This window comes from Oncorhynchus gorbuscha, linkage group LG05 (assembly GCF_021184085.1).
Source record: "Oncorhynchus gorbuscha isolate QuinsamMale2020 ecotype Even-year linkage group LG05, OgorEven_v1.0, whole genome shotgun sequence".
NCBI lineage: Eukaryota > Metazoa > Chordata > Actinopteri > Salmoniformes > Salmonidae > Oncorhynchus > Oncorhynchus gorbuscha.
In genome coordinates this window covers 84,704,797-84,716,988 of record NC_060177.1, presented here as the reverse complement: position 1 = coordinate 84,716,988, position 12,192 = coordinate 84,704,797, and the positions used below count along the sequence as shown (strand labels likewise).

The following is a 12,192-nucleotide window of genomic DNA, read 5'->3' as shown; positions in this document are numbered from 1 at the left end:
GAGACAAGGAGAGCAGAGGAGAGGAGAGGAGAGGAGAGGAGAGGAGAGGAGAGGAGAGGAGAGGAGAGGAGAGCCAGAGTTGGTGAGGGAAGAGAGAAGAGAGAAGAGGAGAAGAGAAGAGACGAGGAGAAGAGAAGAGAAGAGAGCAGATGCGAGGAGTAGAGAGCAGAGGAGAGGAGAAGAGACGAGGAGAAGAGAAGAGAGCAGATGCGAGGAGTAGAGAGCAGAGGAGAGGAGAAGAGAGCAGAGGAGAGGAGAAGAGACGAGGAGAAGAGAAGAGAAGAGAGCAGATGCGAGGAGTAGAGAGCAGAGGAGAGGAGAAGAGAGCAGATGCGAGGAGTAGAGAGCAGAGGAGAGGAGAGGAGAAGAGAGCAGAGGAGAGGAGAAGAGAGCAAAGGAGAGGAGAGGAGATGAGAGGAGAGGAGAGCAGAGGAGAGGAGAAGAGAGCAGAGGAGAGGAGGAGAGAGCAGAGGAGAGGAGAGGAGATGAGAGGAGAGGAGAGGAGAGGAGAGGAGAGGAGAGGAGAGAGAGGAGAGAGAAGAGGAGAAGAGAAGAGATGAGGAGAAGAGAAGAGAAGAGAAGAGAAGAGAAGAGAAGAGAAGAGAAGAGAAGAGAAGAGAAGAGAAGAAGAGAGAGAGCAGATGCGAGGAGTAGAGAGCAGAGGAGAGGAGAAGAGAGCAGAGGAGAGGAGAAGAGAGCAGAGGAGAGCAGACGAGAGGAGAGGAGAGCAGAGGAGAGGAGAAGAGAGCAAAGGAGAGGAGAGGAGAGGAGAGGAGAGAGAAGAGACGAGGAGAAGAGAAGAGAAGAGAAGAGAAGAGAGGAGAGGAGAGGAGAGGGAAGAGAGAAGAGAGCAGATGCGAGGAGTAGAGAGCAGAGGAGAGGAGAAGAGAGCAGAGGAGAGGAGAAGAGACGAGGAGAAGAGAAGAGAAGAGAGCAGATGCGAGGAGTAGAGAGCAGAGGAGAGGAGAAGAGAGCAGATGCGAGGAGTAGAGAGCAGAGGAGAGGAGAGGAGAGGAGAGGAGAAGAGACGAGGAGAAGAGAAGAGAAGAGAGCAGAGGAGAGGAGAGGAGAGGAGAGGAGAAGAGAGCAGAGGAGAGGAGAGGAGAGGAGAGGGTAGAGAGAAGAGAGCAGATGCGAGGAGTAGAGAGCAGAGGAGAGGAGAAGAGAGCAGAGGAGAGGAGAAGAGACGAGGAGAAGAGAAGAGAAGAGAGCAGATGCGAGGAGTAGAGAGCAGAGGAGAGGAGAAGAGAGCAGATGCGAGGAGTAGAGAGCAGAGGAGAGGAGAGGAGAAGAGAGCAGAGGAGAGGAGAAGAGAGCAAAGGAGAGGAGAGGAGAGGAGAGGAGAGGAGAGGAGAGGAGAGGAGAGGAGAGGAGAGGAGAGGAGAGGAGAGGAGAGGAGAGGAGAGGAGAGGAGAGAGAAGAGGAGAAGAGAAGAGATGAGGAGAAGAGAAGAGAAGAGAAGAGAAGAGAAGAGAAGAGAGCAGATGCGAGGAGTAGAGAGCAGAGAGAGAGGAGAAGAGAGCAGAGGAGAGGAGAAGAGAGCAGAGGAGAGCAGACGAGAGGAGAGAGCAGAGCAGAGGAGAGGAGAAGAGAGCAAAGAGAGGAGGAGAAGAGAGGAGAGGAGAGGAGAGAGAGAGGAGAGGAGAGGAGAGGAGAGGAGAGGAGAGGAGAGGAGAGGAGAGGAGAGGAGAGAGAGGAGAGAGAGAGAGAGAGAAGAGACGAGGAGAAGAGAAGAGAAGAGAAGAGAAGAGAAGAGAGGAGAGGAGAGGAGAGGGAAGAGAGAAGAGAGCAGATGCGAGGAGTAGAGAGCAGAGGAGAGGAGAAGAGAGCAGAGGAGAGGAGAAGAGACGAGGAGAAGAGAAGAGAAGAGAGCAGATGCGAGGAGTAGAGAGCAGAGGAGAGGAGAAGAGAGCAGATGCGAGGAGTAGAGAGCAGAGGAGAGGAGAGGAGAAGAGAGCAGAGGAGAGGAGAAGAGACGAGGAGAGCAGAGGAGAGGAGAGGAGAGGAGAGGAGAGGGAAGAGAGAAGAGAGAAGAGGAGAAGAGAAGAGACGAGGAGAAGAGAAGAGAAGAGAGCAGATGCGAGGAGTAGAGAGCAGAGGAGAGGAGAAGAGACGAGGAGAAGAGAAGAGAGCAGATGCGAGGAGAAGAGAGCAGAGGAGAGGAGAAGAGAGCAGAGGAGAGGAGAGAGAGAGGAGAGCAGAGGAGAGAGAAGAGAGGAGAGGAGAGAGGAGAGGAGAGGAGAGGAGAGGAGAGGAGAGGAGAGGAGAGAGAGAGAGAGGAGAGGAGAGGAGAGGAGAGGAGAGGAGAGGAGAGAAGAGGAGAAGAGAAGAGACGAGGAGAAGAGAAGAGAAGAGAAGAGAAGAGAGCAGATGCGAGGAGTAGAGAGCAGAGGAGAGGAGAAGAGACGAGGAGAAGAGAAGAGAGCAGATGCGAGGAGTAGAGAGCAGAGGAGAGGAGAAGAGAGCAGAGGAGAGGAGAAGAGAGCAGAGGAGAGCAGAAGAGAGGAGAGGAGAGCAGAGGAGAGGAGAAGAGAGCAAAGGAGAGGAGAGGAGAGGAGAGGAGAGGAGAGGAGAGGAGAGGAGAGGAGAGGAGAGGAGAGGAGAGGAGAGGAGAGGAGAGGAGAGGAGAGGAGAGGAGAGGAGAGGAGAGGAGAGGAGAGGAGAGAGAAGAGGAGAAGAGAAGAGACGAGGAGAAGAGAAGAGAAGAGAAGAGAAGAGAGCAGATGCGAGGAGTAGAGAGCAGAGTAGAGGAGAAGAGAGCAGAGGAGAGGAGAGGAGAGGAGAGGAGAGGAGTAGAGAGCAGAGGAGAGGAGAAGAGAGCAGAGGAGAGGAGAGGAGAGGAGAGGAGAGGAGAGGAGAGGAGAGGAGAGGAGAGGAGAGGAGAGAACTTGGATTCTCTTATTCTCTTTTGGTCCCTTTTTCTCTTTCATTGTAATTCTCGCTTTCAATTGTTTTTTTCTCTATCGGAGTGGGTGATGTCATGGTGCTTTCAGAACACAAAAGCAGTGTAGTTGTCCACACTGGTTGCTTCTCATCATGGATCGTTACTCTGGACCCTGATCTCATCATGGATCGTTACTCTTGACCCTGATCTCATCATGGATCGTTACTCTGGACCCTGATCTCATCATGGATCGTTACTCTGGACCCTGATCTCATCATGGATCTTACTCTGGACCCTGATCTCGTCATGGATCGTTACTCTGGACCCCGATCTCGTCATGGATCTTACTTTGGACCCTAATCTCTCTTTTGACGAACATATTAAGGATATTTTAAGCACAGCTTTTTTCTATCTTTGTAACATTGCAAAAAATCAGAAACTTTCTTTCCAAAAATTATGCTGAAAAATCTATCCATGCCTTTGTCACTTCTAGATTAGACTACTGCAATGCTCTACATTCAGGCTACCCGAGTAAAACACTAAATAAACTTCAGTTCGTGCTAAACACGGTTGGTAGAATCCTGACTAGAACCAAAAAATGTATCATATTAGTCCAGTGCTAGCCTCTCTACACTGGCTTCCTGTCAAGCCTCTCCTGCAGACAATACTACAGTGGTAGGCTGATTACCAACAACGACGAGACGGCCTACAGGGAGGAGGTGAGGGACCTCGGAGTGTGGTGTCAGGAAAATAACCTCACACTCAACGTCAACACAACAAAGGAGATGATCGTGGACTTCAGGAAACAGCAGAGGGAGCACTCCCCTATCCACATTGACGGGACAGTAGTGGAGAAGGAGGAACGTTTTAAATTCCTCGGCGTACACATCACGCACCAGAGCCTCTTCAACCTCAGGAGGATGAAGAAATTTGGCTTGTCACCAAAAACACTCACAAACCTTTACAGATGCACAATCGAGAGCATCCTGTCAGGCTGCCTGGTATGACAACTGCTCCACCCACAACCGTAAGGCTTTCCAGAGGGTAGTGAGGTCTGCACAACACATAACCAGGGGCAAACTACCTGCTCTCCAGGACATCTACACCTCCCGATGTCACAGGAAGACCAAAAAGATCAGGAAGGACAACAACCACCCGAGCCACTGTCTGTTCACCCTGCAATCATCCAGAATGCGAGGTCAGTACAGGTGCATCAAAGCTGCAACCGAGAGACTGAAAAACCACTTCTATCTCAAGGCCATCAGTTAAACAGCCATCACTAACACAGAGAGGCTGCTGCCAACATACTGACTCAAATCTCTAGCCATATATTGTTTTATGTACATATTCTTATTCATTCCTTTACAGGTAGTTGTTGTGAAATTGTTAGGTTAGATTGCCCGTTATTACTGCATGGTCGGAACTAGAAGTACAAGCATTTCGCTACACTCGTATTAACAACTGCTAACCATGTGTATGTGACAAATAAAATGTGATTTGATTTGATTTGATTATCGAGCTCCATTCAAAATGGAATGGTCTGCCGATCCATGTGAGAGACGCAGACTCAGTCTCGACCTTTAAGTCTTTATTGAAGACTCATCTCTTCAGATGGTCCTATGATAGAGTGTAGTCTGGCCCAGGGGTGTGAAGGTAAACGGAAAGACACTGGAGCTACAAACCGCCCTGGCTGTCTCTGCCTGGCCGGTTCCCCTCTTTCCACTGGGATTCTCTGCCTCTAACCCTATTACAGGGGCTGAGTCACTGGCTTACTGGTGCTCTTCCATGCCGTCCCTAGGAGGGGTGCGTCACTTGAGTGGGTTGAGTCACTGACGTGATCTTCCTGTCCGGGTAGGTGCCGTAGGGGAGATCTTCGTGGGCTATACTCAGCCTTGTCTCAGGGTAGTAGGTTGGTGGTTGAAGATATCCCTCTAGTTGTGTTGGGGCTGTGCCTTGGCAAAGTGGGTGGGGTTTTATCCTGCCCTGTTTGGCACTGTCCGGGGAATGGACGGGACCACCATTTATGCTGCAATAGTTTATGTGTGAGGGGCTAGGATCAGTCTGTTATATCTGGAGTATTTCTCATGTCTCATCCGGTGTCCTGTGTGAATCTAAGTAAGCTCCCTCTCATTCTCTCTCTCTATTTATCTCTCTCTCTCCCTCTCTCTCTTCTTTCGGAGGACCTGAGCCCTGAGACCACACCTCAGGACTACCTGTCCTGATGAATCCTTGCAGTCTCTAGTCCACCTGGTCATGCTGCTGCTCCAGTTTCAACTGTTCTGCCTGTGGCTATGGATCCCTGACCTGTTCACCGGACGTGCTACCTTGTCCTGGACCTGCTGTTTTGGACTCTCTCTACCACACCTGCTGTCTCTAACTCTGAATGATCGGCTATGAAAAGCCAACTGACATTTACTCCTGAGGTGCTGATCTGTTGCACCCTCTACAACCACCGATTATTATTTGACCCTGCTGGTCATCTATGAACGTTTGGACATCTTGGCCATGTTCTGTTATAATCTCCACCCTGCACAGCCAGAAGAGGACTGGCCACCCCTCAGAGCCTGGTTCCTCTAGGTTTCTTCCTAGGTTCTGGCCTTTCTAGGAAGTTTTTCCTAGCCACTGTGCTTCTACACCTGCATTGCTTGCTGTTTGGGGTTTTAGGCTGTGTTTCTGTATAGCACTTTGTGACATCGGCTGATGTAAAAAGAGCTTTATAAATAAATGTGATTGATCTAAAGAAAGACTCTCTCAAGCAGGGGTGCACAATTTGAATTAAAAAATGTCCAGTGACTAACATTTTCTCCTCCCAAAAGTTCAAACCATTAAAAATGTCTAATGTGCGCTATGATTTGGGGGCATATGTAGTTCTTGTATATGTATACGTAGCTAATAAACAAAGTACTACATTTCAACAATATTTATTGCACATTTTCATTGCAGACACATTAAACATGAGGTAAAATATATATGCAGCGTAATCATAAATAAAAGTAGGCCTATCACAAATGTTCTCATTTCAAGCAAAATAAGACTGCATCTTCACAAAAAAATTACCAAAGTGCCTGTTTCTGAAAAAAGTGCTTTGATTTCTGAACAAATTAGAAGCCACATGTTTTTTAAATATTTATCTTTCCTACTCTCTCCCACTTCTCCATCTCTCTTCGTTAGTGAGAGAAATTGGCTGTTTCTTGCCCTGCCAGTAATTTGAACCTTGGCTGGAGTGGAGTCGATGCCATTCTTCACTTGAGCCAAATACATTCAAACTCAGTTTTTCACAATTCCTGACATTTAATCCTAGTAAAAACATCCCTGTTTTAGGTCAGTTAGGATCCCCAATTTATTTTAAGAATGTGAAATGTCAGAATTATAGAACAGAGAATGATTTATTTCAGCTTTTATTTCTTTCATCACATTCCCAGTGGGTCAGAAGTTTACATACACTCAATTAGTATTTGTCAGTTTTGCCTTTAAATTGGGTCAAATATTTCGGGCAGCCTTCCACAAACTTCGCACAATAAGTTGGGTGAATTTTGGCCCATTCCTCCTGACAGAGCTGGTGTAACTGAGTCAGGTTTTTAGTTCTCCTTGCTCGCACACACTTTTTCAGTTCTGCCCACAAATGTTCTTTTGGATTGAAGTCAGGGCTTTGTGATGGACACTCCAATACCTTGACTTTGTTGTCCTTAAGCTGTTTTGCCTCAACTTTGGAAGTATGCTTGGGGTCATTGTCCATTTGGAAGATCCATTCGTGACTAAGCTTTAACTTCCTGACTGATGTCTTGAGATGTTGCTTCAATATATCCACCTAAATTTCTGCCCTCATGATGCCATCTATTTTGTGAAGTGCACCAGTCCCTCCTGCACCAAAGCACCCCAACAACATGATGCTGCCACCCTCGTGCTTCACGGTTGGGATGGTGTTCTTCAGCTTGCACGCCTCCCGCTTATTCCTCCAAACACAATGATGGTCATTATGGCCAAACAGTTATATTTTTGTTTCATCAGACTAGAGGACATTTCTCCAAAAAATTACGATCTTTGTCCCCATGTGCAGTTGCAAACTGTAGTCTGGCTTTTTTTATGGCGGTTTTGGAGCAATGACTTCTTCCTTGCTGAGCGGCCTTTCAGGTTATGTTGATATAGGACTTGTTGAACTCAAATCAAATCAAATTTATTTATATAGCATCATACATCATCCGATGTATCAAAGTGCTGTACAGAAACCCAGCCTAAAACCCCAAACAACAAGCAATGCAGGTGTAGAAGCACCTGCATTGCAGGTGTGGATATAGATACTTTTGTACCTGTTTCCTCCAGCATCTTCACAAGATCCTTTGCTGTTGTTCTGGGATTGATTTTCACTTTTTGCACCAAGTACGTTCATCTCTAGGAGACAGAACGCGTCTCCTTCCTGAGAGGTATGACGGCTGTGTGGTCCCATGGTGTTTATACTTGCATACTATTGTTTGTACAGATGAACGTGGTACCTTAAGGCATTTGAAAATTGCTCCCAAGGATGAACCAGACTTGTGGAGGTCTGAATTTTGTTTCTTAGGCCTTGGCAGATTTCTTTTGATTTTCCCATGATGTCAAGCAAAAAGGCACTGAGTTTGAAGGTAGGCCTTGAAATAAATCCACAGGTACACCTCCAATTGACTCAAATGATGTCAATTAGCATATCAGAAGCTTCGAAAGCCATGACATCGTTTTCTGGAATATTCCAAGCTGTTTATGGGCACAGTCAACTTAGTGAATGATAACTTCTGACCCACTGGAATTGTGAATTCAATTATAATTGAAATAATCTGTCTGTAAACAAAACAACTTGTGTCATGCACAAAGTAGATGTCCTAACCGACTTGCCAAAACTATAGTTTGTTAACAAGAAATTTGTGGTTTAAAAACATGTTTTAATGACTACAACCTAAGTGTATGTAAACTTCTGACTTAAACTGTATATAGGTGCTCAGTTTTTATTTGTTTTATTTAACCTTTATTTAACCAGGTAAGCTAGTTGAGAACAAGTTCTCATTTGCAACTGCGACCTGGCCAAGATAAAGGATAGCAGTTCGACACAAACAACAACAGAGTTACACATGGAATGAACAAAACATACAGTCAATAATACAGTAGAAAAAAGAAAACAAAGTCTATATACAGTGAGTGCAAATTAGGTCAAATAAGGGAGTTACGGCAATACATTGGCCATGGTGGAGAAGTAATTACAATATGGCAATTAAACACTGGAATGGTAGATGTGCAAAGGATGGGTGTGCAAGTAGAGATACTGTGGTGCAAAAGGAGCAAGATAAATAAATACAGTTTGGGGATGAGGTAAATAGATGGGCTGTATACAGATGGGCTATGAACAGGTGCAGTGATCTGTGAGCTGCTCTGACAGCTGGTTCTTAAAGCTAGTGAGGGAGATGGGAATCTCCAGCGTCAGTGATCTTTGTAGTTCGTTCCAGTCAGTGGCAGCAGAGAACTGGAAGGAAAGGCGACCAAGGTAGGAATTGGCTTTGGGGGTGACCAGTGAGATATACCTGCTGGAGCGCGTGCTACGAGTGGGTGCTGCTATGGTGACCAGCGAGCTGAGATAGGGCGGGGCTTTACCTAGCAGAGACTTGTAGGTAACCTGTAGCCAGTGGGTTTGGCGACGAGTACGAAGCGGGGGACAGCCAACGAGAGCGTATATGTCGCAGTGGTGAGTAGTGTATGGGGCTTTGGTGGCAAAACGGATGGCACTGTGATAGACTACATCCAGTTTGCTGAGTAGAGTGTTGGAGGCTATTTTATAGATGACATCGCCAAAGTCAAGGATAGGTAGGATGGTCAGTTTTACGAGGGTATGTTTGGCAGCATGAGTGAAGGAAGCTTTGTTGCGAAATAGGAATGTAAGGGTTTTCTAGGTGTGGTGAAGGAGAGTCGGACCAAAATGCAGCGTGTAGATTGCGATCCATGTTTAATGGAAAAAACACACGTAAACACGAATCAATACAAAACACTACAAAAACAATAAACGTAACGAAAACCGAAAACAGCCTATACTTGTGTCAACTAACACAGACCAAGGACATCAGGACACGAAGGACAATCACCCACGACAAACTCAAAGAATATGGCTGCCTAAATATGGTTCCCAATCAGAGACAACGATAAACACCTGCCTCTGATTGAGGACCACTCCAGACAGCCATAGACTTTGCTAGAACACCCCACTAGCTACAAATCCCAATATATATATACCAAAACCCCAAGACAAAACACATCACAATACAAAAACCCCATGCCACACCCTGGCCTGACCCAATACATAAGGATAAACACAAAATACTACGACCAGGGCGTGACAAGGAAGCCGATTCTAGATTGAATTATTGATTGGAGATGCTAATGTGAGTCTGGAAGGAGAGTTTACAGTCTAGCCAGACACCTAGGTATTTGTAGTTATCCACATATTCTAAGTCAGAACCGTCCAGAGTAGTGATGCTGGACGGGTGGGCGGGTGCAGGCAGCGATCGGTTGAAGAGCATGCATTTAGTTTTACTTGCATTTAAGAGCAGTTGGAGGCCACGGACGGAGTGTTGTATGGCATTGAATATTGTCTGGAGGTTTGTTAACACAGTGTCCAAAGAAGGGCCAGAAGTATACAGAATGGTGTCGTCTACGTAGAGGTGGATCAGAGAATCACCAGCAGCAAGACCGACATCATTGATATATACAGAGAAAAGAGTCTGTCCGAGAATTGAACCCTGTGGCACCCCTATAAAGACTGCCAGAGGTCCGGACAACAGGCACTCCGATTCGACACCCTGAACTCTATCAGAGAAGTAATTGGTGAACCAGATGAGGCTATCATTTCAGAAACCAAGGCTGTTGAGTCTGCCAATAAGAATGTGATGATTGACAGAGTCTAAAGCCTTGGCCAGGTCGATGAATACAGCTGCACAGTAATGTATCTTATCTATGGCGATTATGATATCGTTAAGGACCTTGAGCGTGACTGAGGTGCACCCATGACCATCTCGGAAAGCAGATTGCATAGCGGAGAAGGTACGATGTGATTCAAAATGATCATTAATCTGTTTGTTAACTTGGCTTTCGAAGACCTTAGAGATGCAGGGTAGGATAGATATAGGCCTGTAGCTGTTTGGGTCTAGAGTGTCTCCCCCGTTTGAAGAGGGGGATGACCGCGGCAGCTTTCCAGTCTTTGGGAATCTCAGACGATACAAAAGAGAGGTTGAACAGGCTAGTAATAGGAGTTGCAACAATTTCGGCAGATCATTTTAGAAAGAGAGGTTCCAGATTGTCTAGCCCAGCTGATTTGTAGGGGTCCAGATTTGCAGCACTTTCAGACCATCAGCTATCTGGATGTGGGTGAAGGAGAAATGGTGGGGGCTTGGGCGGGTTGCTGTGGAGGGTACCGGGCAGTTGACCGGGGTAGGGGTAGCCAGGTGGAAAGCAAGGCCAGCCGTAGAGAAATGCTTATTGAAATTCTCAATTATAGTGTAAATTTCTGTTCAAAAAAGCTAGCCTTAGCTTTCCTAACTGCCTGTGTATATTGGTTCCTAACTTCCCTGAAAAGTTTCATATCACGGGGGCTATTAGCTATTCCATGCTAATGCAGAACGCCACAGGATGTTTTTGTGCTGGTCAAGGGCAGACAGTTCTGGAGTGAACCAAGGGCTATATCTATTCCTGGTTCTACATTTTTTGAATGGGGAATGCCTATTTAAGATGGTGAGGAAGGCACTTTTAAAGAATGACCAGGCATCCTCTACTGATGGGATGAGGTCAATATCCTTCCAGGATACCCGGGCCAGGTCGATTAGAAAGGCCTGCTCGTGGAAGTGTTTTAGGGTGCGTTTGACAGTGATGAGGGGTGATCGTTTGCTCGCAGACTCATTACGGATGCAGGAAATGAGGCAGTGATCGCTGAGATCTTGGTTGAAAACAGCAGAGGTGTATTTGGAGGGCGATTTAGTTAGGATGATATCTATGAGGGTGCCCTTGTTTACGGATTTGGGGTTATATCTGGTAGGTTCATTGATAAATTGTGTGAGATTGAGGGCATCAAGCTTAGATTGTAGGATGGCCGGGTTTAGGTCACCTAGCAGCACGAGCTCAGAAGATAGATGAGGGGCAATCAAATCACATATAGTGTCGAGGGCACAGCTGGGGGCAGAGGGTGGTCTATAGCAAAAGGCAACGGTGAGAGACTTGTTTCTGGAAAGGTTCATTTTTAGAAGTAGAAGCTCAAATTTTGGGGTACAGACCTGAATAGTAAGACATAACTCTGCAGGTTATCTTTGCAGTAAATTGCAACACCGCCCCCTTGGCAGTTCTATCTTGTCGGAAAATGTGGTGGTCTTCCTAAGCCAGTATTCAGACACGGCTAGGACATCCGGATTGGTGGAGTGTGCTAGGGCAGTGAATCAAGCAAACTTAGGGAGGTGGCTTCTAATGTTAACATGCATGAAACCAAGGCTTTTATGGTTGCAGAAGTGAGAGAGCCTGGGGGATGGGAGTGGAGGTAGACACTGCAGGGCTTGGATTAACCTCTTCATCACCGGAGGAACAGAAGAGGAGTAGAATAAGGGTACAGCTAAAGGCTAACAGAACTGGACGCCTAGTACGTTCAGAACAGAGAGTAAAAGGAGCAGGTTTCTGGGCACGGTAGAATATATTCAAGGCATAATGTACAGACAAAGGTATAGTAGGATGTGAATACAGTGGGGGTAAACCTGTGCATATAGTGATAATGAAAGAGATATTGTCTCTAGAAATAGCATTTAAACCAGGTGATGTCACTGCGTGTGTGGGTGGTGGAACTAAATTGTTAGCCGAGGCATGTTGAGCAATGCTAGAGGCTCTACAGTGAAATAAAACAATAGTTACAAACCAGAACAGCAATCGACACGGCGTGGTGAACCAGGCCAATTGGCAAAATATGTATAGTGGGCTTAGAAATATGTCCGAAGGGCCTCTTAAGCCAGCAGTCCAATGTGCTTTAGATAACTAGCAGGCCGCAGATTAGCAGCTGTGCGTTCAGGGGTTGTTAGCTGCTATAATTCCAGGTGGGAAAAAAATATATAATAAAAATGTCAACAAAAAAAAAAATAGGTTCAGAGATTGTGGTAGGAATCCGAAGATATGGAGAAGAATAATTCAGGCTAGCTCTGGTTTGAGTCGCGCGCTGTACAGACTAGTAAGTCGCTCTGGATAAGAGCGTCTGCTAAATGACTTAAATGTAAATGTAAATGTCCGGGATAAAGGTAGCTGATGACCGCTAGCAAAGAATAGCT

The 12,192-nt window shown here is 46.4% G+C and overlaps 1 protein-coding gene across 1 annotated transcript in view; it reads right to left on the bottom strand.

Moving 5' to 3' along the window:
- The window catches only part of LOC124035287 (serine/arginine repetitive matrix protein 4-like), a 153,990-nt gene that overhangs the window by 16,814 nt on the left and 124,984 nt on the right, over positions 1-12,192 (bottom strand). The window lies entirely within an intron of this gene.